The sequence below is a fragment of the Nyctereutes procyonoides genome, unplaced genomic scaffold, assembly GCF_905146905.1.
Source record: "Nyctereutes procyonoides isolate TBG_1078 unplaced genomic scaffold, NYPRO_anot_genome, whole genome shotgun sequence".
Classification (NCBI taxonomy): Eukaryota; Metazoa; Chordata; class Mammalia; order Carnivora; family Canidae; genus Nyctereutes; species Nyctereutes procyonoides.
In genome coordinates, this window is record NW_026575133.1 from 605,704 (window position 1) to 631,309 (window position 25,606).

At 39.0% G+C, this 25,606-nt stretch overlaps 1 protein-coding gene and 1 pseudogene across 3 annotated transcripts in view; one reads left to right on the forward strand and one right to left on the reverse strand.

Annotated features, from left to right (window-relative positions):
* The window catches only part of PLCE1 (phospholipase C epsilon 1), a 323,410-nt gene that overhangs the window by 15,036 nt on the left and 282,768 nt on the right, over positions 1-25,606 (forward strand). The gene's annotated exons all lie outside the window — the stretch shown is intronic.
* On the reverse strand, positions 10,304-10,558 carry LOC129493763 (NADH dehydrogenase [ubiquinone] 1 alpha subcomplex subunit 3-like; annotated as a pseudogene).

A 25,606-nucleotide genomic window follows, 5' to 3' on the forward strand; every position in this document is an offset into this window, starting at 1 on the left:
TCCTGCTTGGGAAAAGATGAAGTAGTCTCAGAAGGCTTGTTCACAGGAGAGCACAGCCCAGGTGGGCAGGGTCTCCTTTGAGGCTCTCTTTTTCCCTGTTTGCCCTCCATAAATGTTGGAGCTCCATAGGGTAAATCCACCTCCATGAGTTTTCACCTTTACATCAATGGTTCCAGATCTTTTTGTGGTCCCCTCCTTACTCTTCAGCTCCAGATCTGCCCATACAAATGCTTGTGTGACATCTTCCCAAAACTTGTGTCACCAATTGAACTCAATCTTTTCCCAAACCTCTTTCTCCTGTGTTCCTTAATGTAGTGAATAGAACCCTTATATCGACCTACTTACTGAGACCAGAAACCTCAACTCTCCAAGGCTATCCCTTTGGAGCTCATGGTCTTTTAGCACTGGGGGCTTCTCCCCATTTCAATGTCTGTTTTCCCCAGTAGAGTATATGCTCCATGAAGCCAGGGGCAGGGACTACTGTCAGCGTTCACTTCTTTTATCTCCAGTCCCAGCACTATTGAGCCTGACAGATATTGATTGATTGACTGTGTGAATTGAATTTCTGTTTGTCCTGCTTTCTAAATATTTCTCTAGTTAAGCAGACCTCAGTTTGAAATCCAACTTTGCTGTTTATAAGCTGGCTAATGTTGATATTTTTTAAATTTTATTTTGAGATAATTTTTTTGATTTACAGATTAAGCTACTTTTAATCTGAGTTCCTGGATCTGTAAAATGAATATTATCCTAGTACCTGTCTCATAGATTTGTGGTAGATTAAATGAAATAGAGCACACGAAACATTATTAGTGTTTTTGACAGGTGCATACTCTATACTGTTACAAAGTTAGGTTGGAAGCTAGAACATTGAAGGTCTTCAATACAGGTTAAGAGGTGTATGCTTTATCTTTCAGAAGATGAAGATCCATGAAAGTTTCCAAGGATGCAGTGGAAAAACCATGAGCTCTGGAATCAACAGATATGGGTTCAGATCAGAACTCTACGACTTAATAGCTGTGAGGCTTTTCACAAGTTTCTTAGCCATTCTCAACCTTAGTTTTAAAACCTCCAAAATTGAGGGTCTTCTGGGTGGCTCAGTGGTTAAGTGCTTGCCTTTGGCTCAGGTCTTGATCCCAGGATCCTGGGATTGAGCACTGCATTGGGCACTCTGCTTAGTGGAGAGTCTTTTTCACCCTCTCCCTCTGCTCTTCCCCCTGCTCGTGCACACACATATGTTCTCTCAAATAAATAAAATCTTAAAGAAAAAAAAAACCTCTAAAATTAGGACAATAATACCTTGTACCAGGAATTGTTGTAAGGTACAAGGTAATATTAATAACTGAGATAGTATATGAAAAGTATCTGACAAGGTACAAGGTATTATTAATAAGTAAAATCATATATGAAAAGTGTCTGACACTAATTTGTTCTTTTGGGTTTGTTTGTTTGTTTTTTAAGTTACTCTCTTTCTTCCAGTGATAAGCTCTGGGTTCCATTGGAAGGAGATGTATGATCCAGAGGCTTGTCTTTGGCTCAGCTCAGTTTAACATTTTTGTCAGATACTTTAATGAAGCCTGATTTCCTAAATTCGCAGAGAACTCAGTGTTGAAATAGCTGATATAATAGGCTCAAAATGACATCAACAGGCTGACATGGGAAGTCAGGCATCTAGCAGATGGATCCAAGCAGTCAGGAGCAAGGAGACCAGTTGGAAGATGATTCCACTCGTCCAGGTCAGAGATGGAAAGGACCTGAACTGGGTGATATCAGTGACAACAGAAGAGAGTTAACAGTTGGGAGAACTTTTTTGAAAAATCACTAGAATATAGCAGCTAACTGGGTGAATATGTGGATAAAGACGACCAGAGATGAAAGAGAAGTTTCCTTTCTTGGTTCCTGGGAAAAAGAAGGTGCCAGTTACTAGGAAGCAGGAAGTTAGGCAAAAGAATTGAATTAGGGAGAGGAGGAAGGCAGGAGGCTGGTTTTGTACACAGGGTATTGGCTCTACCCAACAGGAAGTTGGAAAGTCAGGACTGTAGCTTATGGGAGAGAGGCTGTGTCTGGAAAGAGGCATTTGGGAGTCATCCACATAGAGGTGATAGTTGAAGTTGTGGGTGGGAGGGGATGAGATGGCCAAGGAGTGGCCGGTGCTATTCAGAATCATTAGCGTTGTTGGCTCTAACTTAAGATAAGCAGGATAAACAAACCCTTCCCCAAGTGGGAACTAGTTCTACTGCCTTCCTCAGGTTCTTTAACTCATTCAAGCAGTTTTACAGGATGAAAAAAACCACATAAAATAATATCAGATTTTAAAAAATCATATCTTTGATTTGTATATTATGGTTTATTTTTAGTTATGCAAGTAATACCTTCTTGATTGGAAAGAATGTAAATACTGTATAAACACAGATAAAGTAAAAGCCCCCATTAACATTAACCCTTGTCCAATTTTATTTTTTTTTCAGAAGTAATCACTGTTACAAGTTCAGTGGGTATTCTTACAAATTTTTTATGCATTTATATAGTTGTACCCATATATACACATAAAGATACACTTTTGGTTTTGTGTGTATGGTTTGGTTTTATATGAGTTCATAAAATGTTCTTTAATTTTTATTTTGATTTATTTATTTTTAAATATTTATTCATTTGAGAGAGAGATAGTAGGGGGAAGGGCAGAAGGAGAGGGAGAGAATCCCCTGAGTTGGCTCTCAATTCCACAACCCTGAGATCGTGACTGGAACCAAAATCAAGAGTCCAACACTTAACCAACTGAGCAACCCAGGTACCCCAATTTTTACTTTAAAAAATGAAACAATATGCTCTGAAACTCTTTCCAAGTAAATTTATTTAGATCTGAGTCATAAAAACAAATAAAAAATCTGTTTTCCTGGGTATGAATATACTGTTTTATTTAATCATTTTCTTATTGATGGAATATACCATGTTTTCAACTTTTGCATCTGTCCATCCTACAGATATTTATTGCTTGTACTGTGTAGGAGACTGCCCAGTAGATACTAGGTATGTTGGTAAATAGTAAGCTAGGGTTTTGCCAGTGTTGGGGTTGATGAGAAGCACATCTTCCAGGGGTCAACTATGAATATGCTGTTAACCTTATGACAGAAAATTTATTTGTCAGCCTCAGCCACTTGCTGTGTTCAGCCATGCCAGAGCCTTCTCAGCGCCTTAAGCTGGAGGACCTGGAAGTAGCAGGGAGAAAGGGAAAGGATTAGCTTATACTAATGAGATGGGGCTTCCACCTCTATCCCCAGGTTCAAGCCAAACGAAGTTATAGTAATTGATTGTGGGGGGGTAGAGTGGGTTTGAGAATGTTTTTCTTATCACAAACATAATCAAAATGAATATGCAAAACTTTAAGTTCACACTTGAGAGCTTCTGAGGGTATATCCACCTGTGAGAAACTGGTTCATTGTTCTCTTTTCTCTTGAGTACGTATGACTGAGGCAGCTCCAGTGTAAGGACAGCAGCAAAAGGAAAGGGAGAAGGAGCACCTGGGTGACTCAGTGATTGAGCGTCTGCCTTTGGCTCAGGTTGTGATCCCGGGGTCCTGGGATCAGAGTCCCACATCAGGGTCCCTGCATGGAGCCTGCTTCTCCCTCTGCCTATGTCTCTGCCTCTTTCTCTGTCTCTCATGAATAAATAAATAAAATCTTAAAAAAAAAAAAAAAGAAAGGAAGAAGAACCCCTTCTGTAACTGTTTTATCTCAACCCAACCATTCTTTTCCTTTTTCCTCTTTCTCTGCTTTTCCTGCCTTTAATGCTCTGAATCGATTGTACCACATTTAGTGAGCAAGTTTGGGGCATAGGTGTTTTATGCAACAACACCAGGGCCCTAATTTTCCTTCTCTTCATTTCTGCTGCCTTCTTCACTCAGGACTCAGAGAAGATTCATTCCACTTTGGGATAAAATGCAGGGAATCATGCTGGTCCTTCTTTCTCCTCTTCCCTCTGTTGAGCACTGGCTCGGCAGCTGGGAGGCTCTGCCAGGAGGTCAGGAAGCTGCACCATCCCAGAGCAAGATTGCCAAGAGCAAGGGCTTCATGGCAGTCCTGAATCAATGACCTAGGCAGCCGTGTCCTCTAGCATGTGTGACAAGTTTGGCTTGGAAATTTCTTGGGATCTCTCCAATTCCCCAAGCCAGGCCCCTCCCAACTTGAGTCCTCTGCTTGTATAGCACAGTGAAGACTGGGGGTTCCTTTTCATTTTACCTGTTTCTACTCCTAGCCAAGCCAAACTGGCCCTCAGGGCTGCTGGACACTGAATGGGCTCATCTCCACATGGCTTCCACAGGGATATGTCTGAAGCACAGCTCTCATCTGCTACTTGCAGAAAAGTGGTTGGTACCCACTTCTTTGGGTACATGTCCCAGCCCCCTTTGTCCCTCTGATCCCCACCTATCTCCTGGCACTCTGAACACCCCAGCAGCAGATGCCTAATGCTTTCACTACTTGGAGCTCCCTAAATATAACACATGGTCTTCCCATTCTGTGTCTTACCTTGGACTGCTCACTTTTCCCCATCCATCTTTCTTCTGTACTTTAAGTTTAGGTGTCATTCTAGAAAGCCTTCCCCAACACACACACATCTAATACCATATTCATGTCACTGACCTTGAGTTTTTTGTTTAGTATCTGTGTCTTCCACTCCAGGATGACAGTCTGAGTCACCTCTCTGCCCCAGGACCTGGAATATATACTGGACACTCAGTTTATGCTTGTTGAACTCAGATGACCTGGGGCAGGGATTATCTTTGTGGTTCTTCCAGGTTTGCCTACCTGACAGATCCCTGACTTCCTAAGTAACACCTTATTATTTGAGAAATAATGCCTTATTAGTGAGGAAACGCATTGAGAGTCCTTGCCTTATAATAAATAATTGTGTTGCATTCAGTTTGGGTGGTTTGCAGGGTGGAGCATCATCATTTTTAGATTCCAGACAAATCTCTGCCTACGAAGAGTGCAGGAGTAAGGAGGAGCCACATCATTGTGTCAAGGTCAGGGTGTCATGAACTGCCTTTCCCCCAACCCGCTACAATAACCCCACCTATTGTGTGGAGTCTTTCCTTTTACAAAGCACCTTGGCCACAGCTGATTTCTTGTGTCCTTTTCTGTAAATCATCTTGGGAGGTAGACGGAACCCATGTATACATAATTTAACAAGTGAGGCCAATTCATTTATTTATTCTACAAATATTTATTGAGTTCTACTGTGTCTCTGCTTTGGGAACATGGTAGTAGACAAGACTACTTTTGCAGCTCTCAGGAAGCTCTGGTCCTAGTTGCAGGATGCCAACCAGTAGCTAGTATACAAATAAGTAATACATTTAATTTCCAGTGGTGGTAGATGCTCAGAAGACAATCAGGCAGTGGAATAGGATGGAAAGCAATGGGTGGGAGGGGAGAAAGCCACTTTAGAGCTTGCAGAGCCTTTCTGAGGTGATGACATTTGAGCTGAAATCTGAAAGGTGAGAAGCAACTGGCTAGATGGTGTCTGAGGGAAGTGGAGTGACTTGCTGAAAGTCCCAGGGTGGAGCTGGCCCTGAAGCTGTGAAGCAAGCTCATTCCCCAATGTTCCTTAAGCCCTTCTCTTCCTTCTCTACCATGTCCAGGTACACCCATGAGTATGTTGGGGTACAAGCTATGGGCATGCTAACACATGCCAGGAACTCTCACCAAGTATGGGCCCTGTCAGCTAGCCTTAGAAAGTACACGGCAGTCCAGATTTGAAGAGGGGTCACCCAGGGGCCAGATTTCTTCATCATTTGTCTCTCAGTAGGTCCATTTCACAAGGGATCCCTTAAGAGTAAACCTCACCTCTTTCCAGATCAGCAGGAAGGGGTATCACAAACTCCTCTACAAGGCAGGTAAGAGGTTATCATCCTGCCATGTTTTTTTTTTATTGTGATAAGGTATACATAACATAAAACTGGCCATTTTAACCATTTTTAAGTGTAAAGTTTAGTGGTATTAAGTGCAGTCACATTCTTGTGCAGCCACCAATACCAGCCATCACCAGAACTAGTTCATCATCACAAACTGACACTCTGTACCCGTTCAGCACTAACTCCCTGCCACCTTTTTTATTTTTTTTAAGATTTTATTTATTTATTCATGAGAGACACAGAGAGAGAGAGAGAGAGAGAGAGAGAGGCAGAGACACAGGCAGAGGGAGAAGCAGGCTCCATGCAGGAAGCCCGACGTGGGACTTGATCCCAGGTCTCCAGGATCACACCCTGGGCTGAAGGCGGCACTAAACCCCTGAGCCACCGGGGCTGCCCCCTGCCACCTTTTTTAAAGCTCTGGTGGATCATAGGTAATGAAACGAATGCCATTTTACAAAAGCTCACCACCACCTGCACCCTCCAGTGAGTTTATCCTCCTTGTGTTTAATGCAGTGTCATCGATGTAGCAGTCTGAACATAGCTGGCACTAGAGTCACCTGGTTGGCAGGGAGAAGAAGGGGAAGTGCCTGCTGAAATTTAGATCTCCTCTGTCCTTCCTGAATCAGAACCTTTCACCCAAACCTGTGTATTTGTACTAAGTCTCCCACATGATTATAATGCTGACCTAAATATGAGAATCACTAGTTTCAGCCTAATGGGAAGAGCACATGAAGAAGAATATTAGTGAGGGCATAAAGGGCTTGCTATGGGGAAGTAGCTACCTGCATTTGAATATCTGCTTCCCCAATGGCTAGCTGAATAATTCTGGGCAAGTTGTTTAATCTCTAAACCTGTTTTCTTATCTCTAAATTGGAAATTGTGGTCTTAGTATGTATCTCACCAGAGATGCTGTGATGATTGAATAAGACATGAGATGCTCAGATGGGTGCCTCGCATGGACGTTCTCAGGTCTTGATGTGGCCTAGAGGTGGCGAAGTGACCCAGTAGATTACTTTACACAGGGTGGTTCTGTTTTCTTGAGGAGTTTGGGCAAAGCGGATCAAAATGTATGATTTCAAAAGTGTTTCATTCTCTGTCATCCCACTGCAGGAAAGGAACCAAAGTTTTAGTTAGGATAGGAAATATATAGATACGCCTGCAGCGATTGATAGGGTACAGTATTCTTGAAAAATCTTTTCAGAGATGGATTTGTGTGGAGAAATTCCTCAGAGGATGGTTAGGTGATGAGTAGTAATGCATGTAGTACTTAGCTGTGGGAAATAAGAAAATGAGGCTCTGGTATCTGTCCCTGATACTTAACCACCACCCCATTTTGGAACAAGGGCAATTAAAGCTTGCTTAAAGAATGTTCTGGGTGGCTGATGCAAGAGTAGTTTAGTAGTTTGAAAGTGAGTCTCATAGTCACTTGTCAAAGAAGTTTCCTCAGTAGAATGTAGCTCTGCAGAAAGGAATGTAGAGGGGGCTAAGGAGTGATAAACAGGACACAAAAGTGAAGGTGAATGCAGGTTCAGGGAGTAGCAGACCAGACCACGCTAGCTGAGGTGAGTGTCAAACTGGTGGGTTGGAGAGTGGTTTTGATTAGATCACCTTCAAACTGGGCTCTATTTGGCCTAGTTCAATATAAAATATCACCTGAATCTAGTATATGTCTCTTTGATAAATTTCAATTAGAATCAGTAGTTTTATGGACCATTTGTACTTAGTGCTTAGCATAGGATTTGGCACATGGTTAGGCGTTCAAAACTTTTTTGTTGAATAAGTGAATAAATATACCCTTTGGCTGACCAGCCCTTGCAGGAAAGATTGAGCAATCTGGAAGTTATTGTACTCCAAGGATAGGACCGTATTACAAATATATCAAACAAGTGAGATTAGGCATGACTTCAGGGGAGCATTTTCCATGATCTCCTCCTTTTTAAAATAATATTTAGAACATTGGGAAAGGAACATTGTTGATGTTTGTATAGATTCCATTGTGTTCAAAAGTTATTCCTTTGGACAATATAATATTAATATTAAACAAAAGAAGCAGGATATAATTTTAGTTCTGTATAGATGTATGTTCATGGGAGAAAACTGGAAGCAAGCTGTAAGAAAATTAGGACTTACCTAATGATCTTACCTTATCTTTATACTTTATGCTTATTAGACTTTTTTCAAATTTTCTGCAGTAAATCTACTTTCATAATCAGAAAAATATAACATATGTTATTTGTTAAACAGTATAGAATGTGGTACAACACTCTTGCCATAACTTGCTTTGTTTTTTTTTTAGCCCTAGAACTCATAAAAGTCATAACTGATATTTGGAATAATGATATAGTGGTAACAAAAATGAACTATACCTTACCAAGTGTCATGTGACATTATTTATTGATTTACTGAGGAGCTTATATGATCCAGGTCCCGAGATTGGCCATCCCATGGCTCCTTGCTTCCACCTGCATATCCTCACCCTCCCTGGATACCCTTTGCCCTCCATCACCTTTTAGAAGCTCATGAGTGTCCTGAAAGCTGGCAATGCAGATCAGAGCCACCCTGCTTGCTTCAGATTGTGGACTCTGCAAACAGCTCTGTACTTGAGTTACACTACCCTGAAAAATAGCAAAAGTGCCAAGGTATTTGCCTACAGACTAAAAAAATTAAAATGACAACAACAAAACCCCCAAAACTTATGTGCTTCATTTTTTTTCAAATACAAAAATGTGTAAGTAATATTTCTTCTCCCTTTTGGATGACTTCTTAGTGATAGATCAGAGGCACAGCTAAAATGAACTTTGAGAGGGTTTTTGGAGGGTTTTTTTTTCAAGATTTTATTTATTTGAGTCAGAGAGCACACAGTAGGGAGGAGGGGCAAAGGGAGAAGCAGACTCTCCGCTGAACAGGACCCTGGGATCATGACCGGAACCAAAGGCAAATGCTCAACTGACTGAGCCATACAGGTGCCCCTGAACTTTGAGTTTTAATGAGGTATTCCATTTACATAAGCCATTAGAATAGTATCAGCTCCTCAGCTGTTGGCTTGGGCTTCCACCCAGAATTTGATGTCATTGGTGGACATTCATAAGGAACAGGAATTATTTTTAAGCTTGTTGACCAGAGGACATCTGAAGACCTTCTTGATACTAAATATAATGCAAATATAAAAAAGAAAATGGCTAGAAATGGTTATCTTATGAGTTGGGTATGTGGATTCAAAATGCTTTCCATCTGTTAAGGCTTTATGGGAGAGCCTCTCTGAAACTGGAGAGTTATTTAGTCTGGAAAATGTTTTACTCTGTGAGATGATGAAATGTAGGCTAGGTATCAGATGTGGGGGAGCCAGGTAGAAGGGAGCTCAAGAAGCAGAGCCATGAAGAAAAGAGTTTGCAGGAGCTGAATCATATCCTATTTTGATTAAATCAGGATCATTTTACTGAGAGACTGTAATGTGAGAATGTGTTAGGTAGTAGAGCAGTTCTTTTATGTTTATCTCATCCAGAGTGAGTTAGTTTTCATCACATGTATTTTTAATTCTTTGGAAAGACAATTACATTAATTGAGGAATGACTTATAGAATACCAGTTTGAAAAGAATTTAGTGAATGGATGTGTTGATATTGTGAACTGTCAATTAACTAAAACTTGCTTGTAATATGAACATGCTGAATGGTGGCGGTTGGCTGCTTGGGGAAGCCCGTTACATTTTTAATGCATAGGATGGATAATACAAGGGCTTTGAGAAAGCAGCTCTGGGTTCTACTCATTTTTCTCTTCCCCTTCATTGCAAGACTTCCAATGTTGCCTTGACCTAATATGAGAACTTTCCAGCACCTCTCCGGGATGGTTCTACTCCTGCTGCTGCCATTATGCTTAGCAAGGGTAGAGTAACCTCCACATGCCAGTCAACCTGCAACCTTCCATCCCATCTCCAAACATGGCCAAAACTCCTTCTCTCCTCCATTTTCTCCCTGGTCTCACTTCCCAGGCCAGAGTCCTTTTTGAAAGACTATGATATTTTCTGGGAAGTCTTTGCTGTTAAGACTTGAGTTCCTGGGATCCCTGGGTGGCTCAGCGGTTTGGCGCTTGCCTTTGGCCCAGGACGCGATCCTGGAGTCCCGGGATCGAGTCCCGCGTCGGGCTCCTGGCATGGAGCCTGCTTCTCCCTCCTCCTGTGTCTCTGCCCCCTCTCTCTTTCTCTATGTCTATCATAAATAAATGAGTAAATCTTAAAAAAAAAAAGACTTGAGTTCCTGTTATTTTTTATCTTCACTTTTTATCAGTTGCACAATTAGTACACACACTATTGAATGATTCTCTCACTTTTTTCCCCCCTGGGGTTACTCTATGCATTTTATTGGCTACAGGGGAGGGGCTGCCTCCATGTCACCGGAGATGCTCACAATTTCTTCAGCCACTCCAGGCTGGGGCCCTGGGGGTCCTGGAGATGGCTGGGCACGTCAGGCATGTTCCCATTATCTCAGAGGGGCACTGGATAGTTGTAGGGCATGGCCTGGTTGATCATGGTGGCATATTTGGTGAAGGGACTGAGGGTGGGCAGAATCACAGTGAGGCCTCCAATGGTGAAGGATGCGAGCAGCACCGGCAATTTGGCCCAGGCATCCTTGAGGAAGGTGGCGAGTCTCCCAGCCATCTGATCTCTGTGGCGGCGGCCAATTCTTTGACTTTTTAACTGCCTGGGTTATTCAGTATTTTATGATATTAGCTCATATCCTAAGTTTTTTCTTTATGGCTCTGTAATGGTGAAGGATTTTGCTGTAGGCAGGGATTGTGTCTTTTTCTTCTTGTGGAGCCATGTAGTCCCTTGCACATTGCCAACACCCAGTATATTTGTAGAGCTAAACTTAAAAACTAATTTAGCTGCTTCCACTGGATGAGATAAAAAAATCACCTTTTTGCGTACAAGTAATATTCTATACAAAACAATATATGAGCAAATATTTATTGAGCCTTTATTATTGTAGTCCTGGGAAGTGATTTAAAAGAAATAAACATGGTTCTACATCAGGAAGAAATATGTGATGACACTGGATATAATGATAAGAATTAAGGGTACTATTTTTTGACAGATTACCACTTTATAGGATTATTGTGAGGGTTACATGAGAAACTATTATTTCCTCCCATGTCACAAATATAAGAACTAAGCCTTAGCAAAGTTAAATGGAGATGCGATCCAAACTCAGATTGAATGATTCCATTGCCCTGGTGCTATGTCAGCACCATATTATGCAGTTGAGCAGGTTGTTCAGTGCTTGGAGGTGCCTGGCCAAGAGCACAAGTGGTATTGAAATGCAACCTGCAGTCCACTTGAAAAGCTGATAGGAGGTAAAGTATACAGTTGGAGGAGTGTACACCTGTGCAGCTACTACTCCTTTGTGCCATTTTATCATCTTATCTGTGCTGTTTTCTACAGTTGCAATGAGTCACATATGACTATTGAGCACTTGAAATGTGGCTAGTGCAGCTTTGGAGCTGAATTTTTAATTCTCCTTAATTTAAGTTTTTACTTAAACTCAGATGGCCACATATGGCTAGAAGCTACTACATTAGCACAGGTCTAAAGGTTCAAATAAATGGAATCATTCAGTGCCTAGCTTCTTTGATACAACCTAATGTTTTTAAGATTCATCCACATATGTTACATAATTAGGGGATCATTCTTTTTATTGTTGAGCAGTCTTTGATTGTATGACTATACCACAGGTGGTTTATTTATCTGTTGATAGGCTTTTAGGTTTTTTTTCAGTTTGGGCTGTTATGAATAAAACTGCTAAAGACATTTGCATACAAGTCTATTTGTGGATGTATGCTTTTATTTTTCTTCTACCAGTGGAATTTTGGGGTCATCTGGTAAATGTATATTTAACTTTATAAGAAGCTGCCAAACTGTTTTCAAAAGTGGCTATACCAATTTATATTCCCACCACAATATCCAGTCTCTCCAAGTTTGTACCAACTTTATTATGGCCAGCCATTTTAATGTTAGCAATGCTAGTGGGAATGAAGTTCTATCTCATTGTGATTTTAATTGGTATTTCCCTGATGACTAATAACATTGTACATCATTTTGTGTGCTTGTAGGCCAATTGTATTCTTTTATAAAGTGCTTATTCAAACTTTTGCCCTTTTTAAAAAATAGTGTTGTCTGTCTACTTATTACTGAGTTGTAAGAGTTTTTTATGTGTTCTGGATGCATATCCTTTATTAGATATTTATCTTACAAATATTTTCTGCCATACAATAATGGCTTGCCTTTGCAGAGCAGATGTTTTTAACTGTGTTGCAGTTTATCAATTGTTTTTCTTTTGTGATTTGTACTTTGTGTTCATTCTAAGAAATTTCTGCTTACTCCAGTAGTTGTAAAAATTTTCTCCTATGTGTCCTATTAGAAGTTTTATATTTTTGAATTTTACACTTAGGATCCATTTTGTGATCCATTTTGAGTTAACTTTTGTGTGTGGTGTGAGGAAGGGATTGAACATCATATTTTTTTCATATAGAAATATTTGTGTATGTTATTTTATGAAGTATCTGTTCAAGTCTCTTGCTCATTTTTTAAAAATTGTGTTAAGTGCTTATTACTGAGTTATAAGAGTTTTATGTATATTCTGGATACAGGAACTTTTTCACATGTATGTTTTGTTTTTTGTTTTTTGTTTTTTTTCACATGTATGTTTTGTGAATATTTTCTCCCACTCTGGGGCTTTTCATTCTTCTTTCCTCCCTTCCTCCCTCTTTTCCTCCCTTCCTTCCTTCCTTTTCTTTCTTTCTTTCTTGAAGAACAGAAGTTTACAAATTTTTTAAAAACTTTTTATTAAGTCCATTTTATTTTTTTTTTCTTTGTGGTTAGTGCCCTTTGTGTCCTAAGAAATTTTTCAGCATCCCAAAGTTATGAAGATTTTTTCTGTTTTCTTCTAAATGTTTTACAGTTTTAGATTTTAGTTTTAGCTTTATAATCTATTTTGAATTAATTACAGTGTATGGTGTGATATAGGGGTTGAGGTTCATTATTTTCCTATTTGGATCCAGTACCATTTATTGACTATCCTTTTCCCACTGAATTACCTTTGCATCTTTGTTCAAAAGCCAATTGACTGTGTATAGGTGTATTTCTGGATATTCTATTTTATTGATCTAAATTTCTATCCTTTTGCCAGTAACACACTGTTTAGATTACTGTGGCTTTGTAGTAGTATTGAAATCAGACTGTGTAACTTGTTCTCCAATTTGTTCTTTTTTTTGTGTGTGTGGTTTTTTTTTGTTCTTTTTTTTTAAGATTTTATTTATTTATTCATGAGAGACACAGAGGGAGAGAGAGAGACAGAGACAGAGACACAGGCAGAGGGAGAAGCAGGCTTCTTGCAGGGAACCGGATGTGGAACTCAATCTGATCCCAGGACTCCGGGATCATGCCCCACGCTGAAGGTGGTGCTAAACCGAGGAGCCACCCAGGTGGCTCCTCCAATTTGTTCTTTTAACTATTTTGGCTACTCTAGGTCCTTTACATTTTACATGAATTTGTGAGATTGTTTCATTACTTGAAGATCAGTCAGTATAGTTTACCAAGGAGAAAACTCATACAGTCATCTTAATAAGTGGAGGAAAAGCAAAAACTCATTTGTAATAAAAACTTCTAGCAAATGAAGGATGCAAGAAAACATCCTTAGTTTAATAAAATATATTTGTAAGACACAGTTAACATAATATTAAATTGTGATGTATTAAATACTCTCCCTCAAAGACTGAGAACAAGGCAAAGATGTATGGTCTTTATACTTATATTGGTATCATAATTGGAGATCCTAGCCAGTGCAATAGGCAAGAATAAAAGGTATGCATTTTGAAAAGAAATAAGTAAAACTTTTTTTATATGAAGATGACATGGTATTTGTATAGAAAATTCTAAGTCATCTACAAAATATCTATGGAAGTAATAATTGAATTTAGCAAGGGTATAAGTTGTATTGTTTACACACAATATTCAGTTGTATTCCTGCATACTAGCAGCAAACAACTGGAAAATGAAACATAAAATAATTCTGCGTATAATAGCAACACTATCATAGGAGCAAATTTAGCAAAAGATATTCAGGACCTCTATAGATAAATACAAAATATTACTGAGATAAAATTTTAAAAAATATACGTGGAGATTTCTGTTGGTGAGCACATGGAGATTTGGGGAAGGTAGTGTGCTTGGAGAGGGCTTGGAAGCTACTTGACATTGTCCTATGCCTTGCCCTATGCGTCTCTACCATCTGGCTGTTCCTGAGTATAGTTTTACAATAAACTAGTAATCTGTGTCTCATCCTCTCAGCCATCATTTTCAAAGCAGTAAATTCATTGTGGAACAAAGTGGCAGCAAATATCAGACTCTCTTCTCTGGGCTTCCTTGGTCTAATGCCTTGGTAGCTCTTCAGCACCTTTATGAAAGTTCCAGATGAACCAAAAATTGTGAACCAAAAATTGTTGAGGAACCATGAAATAATCCTTTGTTTTAATAATTTATTAAGAGTTCATATTTAGGGTGCTTGAGTTGCTCTGTCAGTTGAACGTTTGCCTTCAGGTCAGGCTGTGATCCCAGGGTGCTGGGATCAAGTCCTGCTTTGGGCTCCTACCTGCTCAGCAGAGTCTGCTTCTCCCTCTAACCCTCCCTCCTGCTCATTCTCTCTCTCTTTCTCCCCCTCCCATGCTATCTCTCTCATGCTTTCTTTCTCTCTCAAATAAATAAAATAAAATCTTAAAAAAATAGTTCATATTCAGACAATACCATGCATGACTTGATTTTCCTGCGTGGATTTTCCTATGTGGTTGACTCTGCCACCACCTCTACACAGCATAACCAGTTTACTCAGCCACTGTCCACTGCTGCCTCCTTTGAACAAATGCAGTTCAGCTGTGTGACATTCCATAAACAGCACACACATTGTATAAACAGTGTGGCCATGCAGCAGCTCTTGCATCCATGACATACAGAAAATAGTCAAGAAGGGCTCTCCACTACCCCAGGATCTAGAGTTTTCTTTTTTTGAGTTTGCTCTTATAGTGTCACTCATAACTGAGACAGCTGCCAGGCCCAGCTATCACACAATATGTCCTATTAATAAAAACAAGAAACATGCAGGAGTTAATTCACCTAAACACAGTTTAAAGTCAGTTTAAGGGCAGCCTGGGTGGCTCAGCAGTTTAGCGCCACCTTCAGCCCAGGGAGAGTGATTCTGTGGACCCGGGATCGAGTTCCACATTGGGCTTCCTGCATGGAGCCTGCTTCTACCTCTGCCTGTGTCTCTGCCTCTCTGTGTTTCTCTCTGTGTCTCTCACGAATAAATAAATAAAATCTTTTAAAAAAAGCCACTTTAATTATAGGGCACATCTTGTTCCCAATATTTTATTTTTAAAATACTATTAGATGTCCATGGCAGTTATAATATAAAGGTATTTCAACTTAAATATTAGCTCTGAGGATATCAGATATTGTTTTATGGAAAGCTTTTAAATCACAATAAAATAGCAAATGGCAAAAGATATATATATATATATCTGTATGTATAGAGATATTATATCTATGTGCATATATATATATATGCATGCCCATACGTATATTCTTCATATATATATATGGAAGAAAGAGAAAGAACTCTAGTGTTAGCTAGCTATATAATGATTATGGATTAGACACCTCAATATTGGGGGTGCCTGGGTGGCTCAGTCACTTGGGCCTCTGCCTTTGACTCAGGTCTTGATCCCAGAGTTGGAGGATCAAGCCCCACATCTGCCTCCCTGCTAGCCTGCTTCTCCCGGTCTCCCTGCTTGTGCTTACAACCACACCTGCTCTCTCTCTCTCTCTGTCATATAAATAACTAAAATCTTAATAAAACGGAAACCTCAATATTTTTAAAATGATATTTCCCTCCAAATTGATACATTAATTTACATTACCAGTCCCAAGCAAAGTTCCTGCAGGAATTTTTTTCTTTTTTTTTAGTTTATTAATATAATTTATATTGGGTTTTGAATGTTAAACTTTCATTCCAGGGATTAAACCCCACCTGGTACTAATGTATTAACCTTTTTATATATTGGTACATTTAATTTCTAAATATTTCTTTAGAATTTTTACATCTATGTTCACAAGGGACATTGATCTATACTATTTTTCATGTAATGTCTTTGTCTACTTTTGATCTCAGGGCAGAGATTTGCCCTCACAGAATGAGATGGAAAATATCCCCTCCTCTTCAATTTTCTGGAAGAGTTTGGGTAGAATTTGTATTATATTTTCTTTAAATGTTTGGTAAAATTCACCAGTGAAACCATCTTGGCCTGAAGTTTTGTTGTTTGGGTTTTATTTTAAGATTAGATTTTAATGGCAAATTCAATTTCTTTAATAAATTAAAAGTCATTCAATTTTTCTGTTTCTTCTTGAATAAGTTTTGGTAGTTTGTGACTTTCAAGGAATTTGTCTATTTCATTTGAGTGGAAAATTTATAGGTATAACACTGTTTATAATATTCCTTAATTATCCTTTTATTATCTATAAAATCTATAGTGATATTACTTTTCTCATTCCTGAATATTGATCATCTGTGTCTTCTCTCTTCCTGATCAGTATGATAGGAGTTTTATTAAGTTTATTGATCTTGTTAAAGAATCAGCTTTTTATTTCATAAATGTTTTGATCTTTCTATATCATTTATTTTCTTTCTTCAGATTTCATTTGTTGTTCTTTCTCTAGTTTCTTTTTTTTTTTAAGATTTTATTTATTTTTTCATGAGGGACACACAAAGAGAGGCAGAGATACAGGCAGAGACACAGGCAGAGGGAGAAGCAGGCTCCATGCAGGGAGCCTGATGGAGGACTCAATCCCGGGTCTCCAAGATCACGCCCTGGGCTGAAGGCAGTGCTAAACCACTGAGCCACCCGGGCTGCCCATTTCTCTAGTTTCTTAAGATAGAAGCAGAGGGCATTGATTTGTATGTATGTATGTACTGCTTTAGCACATTCTGATATTAACATCTTCATTCAGTTCAAATAATTTCTATTTTTTCTTGATTTTTGTTTTTTTAAGTTTTAATTTAAATTCAGTTTAGTTAAAATATAGTATATTATTAGTTTCAGGGGTAGAATTTAGTGATTCATTAATTGCATATAACAATACCCAGTGCTCATTACATCACCTGCCCTCCTTAATGCCCATCACCCAATTACTCTATCCCCTCACTGAACTCCCCTCCAGCAGCCCTGTTTGTTTCCTATAGTTAAGAGTCTCTTACAGTTTGCCTCCCTCTCTGTTTTTATCATATTTTATTTTTCCTTTCCTTTCACTATGTTCATCTGTTTTGTTACTTAAATTCTACATATGAGTGAAATCATATGGTATTTGTCTTTCTGACGGACTTATTTCACTTAGCATAATACTTCCTACTTCCATCCATGTTGTCGTAAATGGCAAGATTTCATTCTTTTTGATGACTGAGTGATATTCCTGTGTGTGTGTGTGTGTGTGTGTGTGTGTCACATCTTTATCCATTCATCTGTCAATGGACAGACATCTGGGCTTTTCCCATAGTCTGGCTGTTGTGGACCCTACTGCTATAGGAATTTTTTTATTGATATTCTCCAGATTGGGGTAAGGTGTGGATTTACTGTACTAGATAACAGGCACTATGTTTTTTCTCAAGTAAAGGAGTGACAATATGATGAGAATAATGTTTGGGAAGTATTTTTCTGCACTTTCTCTTAGCCAAAAGTCTGAGAAGTGAGGGAATATTTTTCTGAAAATTATATGGAATGGACTGAAATAGGAGGAGGTTAACATTTAGGAAACTGAAAGCTCTTTAGGAATCCAGGTACTAATGGACAAGGAGTGGGTTCAAAGAGCCATGGAAAAGAAAGAATAAAATGTCTATTGGGACTATATACCTTGATACTGTGCCAGGAATGTAGGGTGCAGAGTATTTTTTTTTATAAATTAATTTTTATTGGTGTTCAATTTACCAACATACAGAATAACACCCAGTGCTCATCCCGTCAAGTGTCCCCCTCCGTGCCCGTCACCCATTCACCCCCACCCCCCGCCCTCCTCCCCTTCCACCACCCCCAGAGTATTTCTAAAACCCTTAAATCTAAGGATGCAAGGTCTCCGGTCTTCACAAGCTTTCAATCCAAGCAGTAGTCCTATATAATCGGTAGCTACGGTATAGTGTTTCATGACATGCTGTACTGGTGAAAGGTAGGGAGAACTGTGGGAAACAGATGAGAGCAATTAATGCTGTCCAGTGAGCGTCAGGGAGGGCTACAGGGGGGAGATGCCATTTACACTGGGCTAAGGAGTCTTAGCAGAGTTAGAAAACAATGGAAAGGAAAATGCACGGAGGCATTAATGCTAGGCTAGTTCCATACATGGAAAAAAAGACTAGTATGACAGGAGATCTTCTCCTTGGGGGTATCGGTTAGAGATGAAGCAGGAGAAAATAGACTAGGACTAAATCATGGAGGATCTAATGCCACCTTCTGCTACTCACTTCTCCCTTTACGTCTCTTATCAAAAACATGCATCTTTGTGTGCATGAGTGTGTGTACGCGCATACACAGAACTCCAGAATTTCTTGACATGATTGTACAGCAAAGGAGAGGGAATCCTGTAAGTGTCACAACATTGCAATCCTATCTGCTTCCACTCTTGGCTTAAAGTTCTAGTAATGTCTATGACTCCGTATTTCTGGGAGAGCAATAAGGTGAGAGGGGTCATTTGCAGGCTGATGGAGACTGTGTTTGCAGTGAGGATTTCCTTTCTTTGTGAGTTTTACAATCGAGAATTAACCTGTTATGAGCAAACTTCTTTGTAATCCTCCATTTTACTATATTGGCGACCTCATCAATGTATTAGCTCAAAAATATTTGTGTATCTTTGTCATCTACCTATCAGTTAACTCCTGATATCTAATATACTCAGTATATAAAGATTGGGGTATCTCTGGGTTTTCTGGGTCACAAGTATAGCATCCCAGACTTTGAAACTTTTCTGATAAAGGGGGTGAAAGTCATAAAAGGTTAAGTCTGGGCCTTGGAAAAGAACCCAGAAATAGTACACCAGTGCCTTTGGAGAATGTTTTAAAAGCTTTGTTTCTTTGTAAGTTATGGAGTTTCCATCATAATAGTTTGGAGAAAGGAGGTCAGGAGGGAGTAGAGCTGCAGACAGTGGAGAAGAAAGTGAAGACTGACTCATCCTGTAGGGTTTGGGTGTGGGTGTGCCTGCAGTAGAGAGAAAGGGAGGAAGGATTGTGTAGGCAAAATATTTTCTTTAATCTCTTTGCAGAGTGGGCTTTGGGGAAGAGAATGCATAAGTAAATAACTGTGGCATGGTTGTTTATCTGTCATATATGTGATACCGTAAGTGCATCTATAAAATCCTTTAAGTTTAAAGATGAAATAGGACTGTTACATCCCATTACTAGCTCTGACAGTTGTCCTAGTATTTCTTTCTATGATGATGAAATTACTTTTGCTTTCTTTGATTGAATTAAATGTTTTCCTAAGAGCTTCAGATGAATTCATAGTTATGCATTGTATTTTCCTACTTCTTTTTCTTTCTGTACACTGTTCCTTTTACCCAAGGTCTCTTTTTTGATTATACATATAAGTAATTGCTACCTCTCTGTAAAGTTCAAACTTAAATCCCCCTCCATCAGAGCTTTACTGACCTCCTGCTTCTGAACCTTGCTTCTGAACTCTGGAATGTGACAGGTGCTTAATAAATAATTGACAGTTGTCTGATAGTTTTTGTTGTTGTTAGATCCCACCTCCTTCTGACATTTACAATCATAAAAAACAACGTGCTTGTATTTAACATTTTTCTCATTTAATTGTTCTTTATGGCACAAAGGATTTCATCTGGTTTAGAAACAAAATTGAAAAAAAAGAAACAAAATTGGAGACATACTGCAAATTAGTGAATATAACTTTCTCTCTAATGCAGGAATTCTCTCTATAGTTTCTTTGTTATATCACATCTCTACTTTTAGATAAGCCATTCAAATATTCTGAACATCATCCATTAAATGGGGGTGATAATAGTATTCCTTTATTAATTAGGAAAAGGTTTGGATGTGACAGAAAACCTAAAATACTGGTGGCTTAAACAACATAAAATTTTATTTTTCTTTCCCTCAAATCCAGTAAACAACCACCCAGGTTTGTATCTTATTTCTTTATGAAAGGCGTCCATTCTTAGTTTACCTCATGGTCTAAGATAGCTGCTTCAGCTCCAGTCATCATGCCTTCCCTCCAGCCAGCAGAAAAGAGAAAAGTGGAGGAGAAAGGCACACCTGGTGGTTCAAAGACATCTCCCAGAAATAGCAAACCACTTCTGCTTATATCTAATTAGCAATAACTTAGTGGTATGGCTATATCTAACTATAAGGGCTATAAGGCTGATATAGGGATGGCCATATGGTTGGCTAAAATTCAGAGGTTCTATTACTGAAAAAAATGTGAACAGATTTTGGGTTCAATTACTAGTTTCTGCCACTCTACTGATAATGTTATTATAATCAGATATTATGTACACTGTGCTTAGAACATGCCTGACACACACTCCATGCTCAGTAAATACTTATGAGACATTAGTTTTATAATTAACCATTATAGATAGTATTCATTCACTCTGTTATTTGTTCAACACCTATTGAACACTTGCTATGGCGTACCCTGTGCCTCTTTCTATTTAAATCTCTATATCAACAACGAGGAGAAGACTACCATCCAGAATAGCTTCTCCTTTGTTAAACAGATCTAAAAGTTAGGGAATACTTTATAACACTAAGCCAAAGCATACCTCCTCAATAATTCATTTGTTTTGGCCCTGATCCTACCTTATGAAACAAAATAACCAGCCTATTTTCTCATCTCTGCTCTTCAAATATATGAAGATGGCAGTCAAGGCTTCTACTTAGCTTTTTGGCTCTAACTAGACATTTTATTAACTCATTTACCTAGCACACAGTTTGGCAAACTTTTTGTATAAAGGACTAGATGGTGAATATTTCTGGCTTTGCAGGCCTTATGGTTTCTGTCACAATTTCTCAACTCTATCATTGTAATGCAAAAGAAACCGTAGACATTACATAAATGAATGGCTATGGCTGTGTTCCAATAAAATTTTATTTACAAAAGCAGCAGGTCAGATTTGGACCCTGGTCTGCAGTTTGCCAGCCTGATTTAGCCCATGAAATTTATTAACAAGGCTATTTGTGACTGTTATTTCTCCATCCTGAAGGTGAAAACTTAATCTATGTCACTTCTGATTCTTCTTAAACCCTTTTTTTTTTTTCCTGTCTTACTACTTTGGCTAGGATTTCCAGCACTCCCTGCATCTCCATAGCCATACTTCATGGCCAATCATTTTCCCATATTACCCATCATCTCCAGCTTGGAAATGCTACCTTGACAAGTTACCTCTGGTTCTTCCATATTCTTTTTTTTTTTTTTAATTTTTATTTACTTATGATAGTCACAGAGAGAGAGAGAGAGAGGCAGAGACACATGCACTGGGAGCCCGATGTGGGTTTCGATCCCAGGTCTCCAGGATCGTGCCCTGGGCCAAAGGCAGGCGCCAAACCACTGCGCCACCCAGGGATCCCGGTTCTTCCATATTCTTAACCCACATATCCTTTGGTCTCTCCCAGGCTGGTCCTTCTCTAGTATTCCCTACAGACCACATTAAGAAAAGAAGAATCTTTTTCTCCACCTCTTTCTTCTTCAGAACTGTTAGACTACGATCTTTATTCAGTGCTTCAGGGTTTTTTTGGCCAACTGTCTAATGCTAACTATAACTTTAACCTAACACATCATCTCTCACAGATAGCCTAGGCCTAAACCAAGAGGTGGTAGGTAGAAAATTAACATTTATTGATTGACATATAAAATACATAGATTTTTATTCTAATGTCATAGAAATGGAAAGTACAATTTGGGATCGATCATATAACCTGCTCATAGTCATGCAGCTGGATTCAGGGAGTCCAACTCAGTTATAGAATTGAAATTTAAATTTGAGTGAACCTGGTAAGTGGAGTGAGTGCAATCTGGCAAAAGTAAATTGAACACCGTGTTACCAATGGGGCCGCTAAACTTTACAAGACATAGAATAACAAACACTTGCCCTTAACTTTTGGTTTCCAAAGCATTTTCTTCACAGTCTGATGGAATAGTTGATTTTATTTCTGTCTTACAGCAGAGGAAATCAAACCAAACCCAAAGTAGTTAAAATATTTGCCTGAAGTGCCAGGTGCCAATGTCTTACTGTTTTTCTCTATGAGAATCCACATTTGCTCTTTTCTAAAAAGTCCACCCCACCTCTTTATCTAGCTAATTCCTTCTTATCTTTCAGCTAGATCATCATCTTCTCCAGGAAATCCTCCCTGGCAATAACTTCCACTTTGTCCCCACTATCTGATTTAGGTGCTCTTTTCTCTGTGTTAACCCAGATTATAGCCCTATTTGCACTGTACTTTACCTGATGATTTATTAGCTTATAAAGAGATCAAGGACAGATTCTGCCTCATTTATTTTTGTACTTGATAAGAATTTGGTTAATAAAAGAATGACCTGAGCTGCAGTCTTCAGTCCTTGGTTTTAATTACAGCTGGAGGCAAAACAAAGATCTCAGCCTTCCAGAGACAAAACTGAAATAAAAGAGGATCCTCCCAGAAGCCATGAATCTCTGCAGCCAGTGGACATTAGGAATTCAAACCCATGAGGTTTCAAACTAGGTAGCAAGAAAGCATCATAACTACAGTAAAGAGCATAGATTCTGGAATCAGGTTTCTTGGGTTTGAATCCTGCTCCATCATTTTCCAGCAGGGTGATCTTTAGCAAGTGACCTAGCTTCTTTCTGCTTTGGTTTCTAATCTGTCAAATGTAGATAACGATAGAACTGATCCATATTAGTTTTCGCTTGCTGTGCAACAAATTACCTCAGAACGGTGCCTTGAAACAATAAACATTTATTATCTCACATTTTCTGTGGTTCAGGAATTTGCGAGCGGAGTGCTTCTTGTTCAGTCTTGCTCATGAGGTTAGAATCAATATGTAGACATGTAGACCATGGCTGCAGTCATGTGAAGCCTGGACTGGTGTTGGAGGATCCCCTTCCAAGATGACTCACTCCAATGGTTCTTGCCCCCTGGAACTCTGCTTTTGACATGGCAGCTGATTTCCCCCAGAGCAAATGAGAGGAAGAGCAAGGAGGAAACCCCAATGATTTTATAACTTTTTATAATCTATTCTCAAAATGATCACATTCTGTATGTTGGAAGTCACTACGTACAGCCCACATGCAAGGGGAAGACAGGCTCCACTTTTTGAAAGGAGTATCAGAGAATTTGTGGACATATTTTAAAACCATCATGCTATCTTGTAGGGTTGAGTGAGAACTACATGAGAATAATTTTGAAGTGCTTAGAACAGGGTTAAGCAGCACTTGCCTTGAATTACCTTCCTCCTATAGGTAAAAAAGGACAGATTAACCGTCAGTCTGAAGGCTTTGGCTTTGAAAGTTACTCTAAAAAATAGAGCAAAGTTATTGAAACCAAGTTAATGCCATAAGCCATTAAAATTATCTATGCTGGGATGCCTGGGTGGCTTAGCAGTTGAGCGCCTGCCTTCAGCTCAGGGCGTGATCCTGGAGTCCCGGGATCGAGTTCTGTGTCAGGCTGCCTGCATGGAGCCTACTTCTCTCTCTGCCTGTGTCTCTGCCTCTCTCTCTGTGTGTGTGTCTCTAGTGAATAAATAAATGAAAAACTTTAAAATAAAAAAAATAAAATTATCTATGTAGTTCTTGGCATGAAAAGCTGTTCATGAATTGAATTTGTAAAAAAAAAACAAAAACAAAAACAGGTGTAAAGCAGGATATACAGCATGATCTGGTGCGTGTGTAATTATATACTATATCTCTGTGTGTTGATGCATAGGGAGCCTTCTGAAAGGGATTTCCTCAAACTATTAATAGTGGTTATCTCTGGATAGTGGGATTTATGTTAAGTTGAAAATTTTTTTCATTGTGTTTCCTGCATCATTTGAGTTGGTTTACACTGAACATATATCTCCAAAAATAATAGAGGCATTTTTTCCCCAAAGAAAATAAAAAAGAAACCAAGCTGGGAGGAGGATGTGAAAGGTGGAAGGCTTAAGTTGAATCAGTACATTGCTGCTCATTGTGGGCCGATTGACTCCCTGTGAAGTATCTGGTGTCCTCTGATTTTTTTTTTTTTTAAAGATTTTATTTATTTATTCATGAGAGACACAGAGAGAAAGAGGCAGAGTCACAGGCAGAGGGAGAATCAGGCTCCATGCAGGGAGCCTGACATGGGACTCAATCCTGGGTCTCCAGGATCAGGCTCTGGGCTGAAGGCGGCGCTAAACCCCTGAGCCACCTGGGCTGCCCACCTCTGATTTTTTTTTAAGATAGTTGTGAAGACTGCATATGCTAGAGCAGGTGATTGCACTTGAGGGGCATATATGTAAGGGAGGAGGGGTTGCTACTTCTTCGGGATAACAGGAAAAGAGAGAAGCAAGGGGAGGAGGGACACCTGTGTGGCAAAGGGCAAAGACAGGTCAAATCTGGTGTTAATAGCAGAACATGAATGCTCATCAATTTTCTTGGAAAGGACAGCTTTATCTACAAAGGAATAGTATACTTGTGATGTGCAACCATAGTCTCATAGTGACTTGTATATCCTTGATAATTACACTTGCCATACTGAATTGACATTTGTCCAGTTCTCCCTCTCAATAGACTTGCAAGCAGGTCCTGGATATCTAGCCTATTATACATTTCCCAGTATAGAACAGGGTTCAATAATTTGGAGAATAAAGATAAACTGAATTCATTTTTCATAATGCTTTTCATAAATTGAATTTTTTATGTCCATTTATATTCACCTTATAATTTCTTATAAGAAATTAGAATATATATAAATTATAGAATAATTTATAATTATTCACCAATAATTTCTTATTCAAAGGAAACAGAGGGAGTACACAGTCACATTTGCCACATTTTTCTTTGTTCATCTTTTCCTTTTTTTCTACCTTTTGATTACTTGAAATTTTTTATGATTCTAATATTTTGACTTATTACCTGCATTTTTTCTTAAAGTGGTTGTGTTGGGGCTTACAGTATACATCTTTAACTTATGACAGCTTGCCTTTAAGTATAATTATACCAATTAATGTAGAAAATAATCTTACAACAATATATACTTCCTTTTCTCTTCTCTGGACCTTGTGTTATTGTCATTTATTTTTCTTCTGCATTTGTTAGAAACGCCACATTATTATTATTTTTGTTTTAAAAGATCAGCTGTCTTAAGTGGTTTACAATAAGAAAAATTGTATTTACACACATATTTAATAACATTTTCCATACTCTTTATTCTTTTGCATGGATCCAGATTTCTATCTGGTATCATTTTTGTTCTACCTAAAGTACTTCCTTTGCCATTTCTTTTTTTTTTTTTTAATTTTATTTATTCAGAGAGAGAGAGAGAGAGAGAGGTAGAGGGAGAAGCAGGCTCCATGCAGGGAGCCCAATGTGGGACTTGATCCTGGGTCTCCAGGATCACACCCCAGGCTGCAGGCGGCGCTAAACCGCTGCGCCACCAGAGCTGCCCCTCCT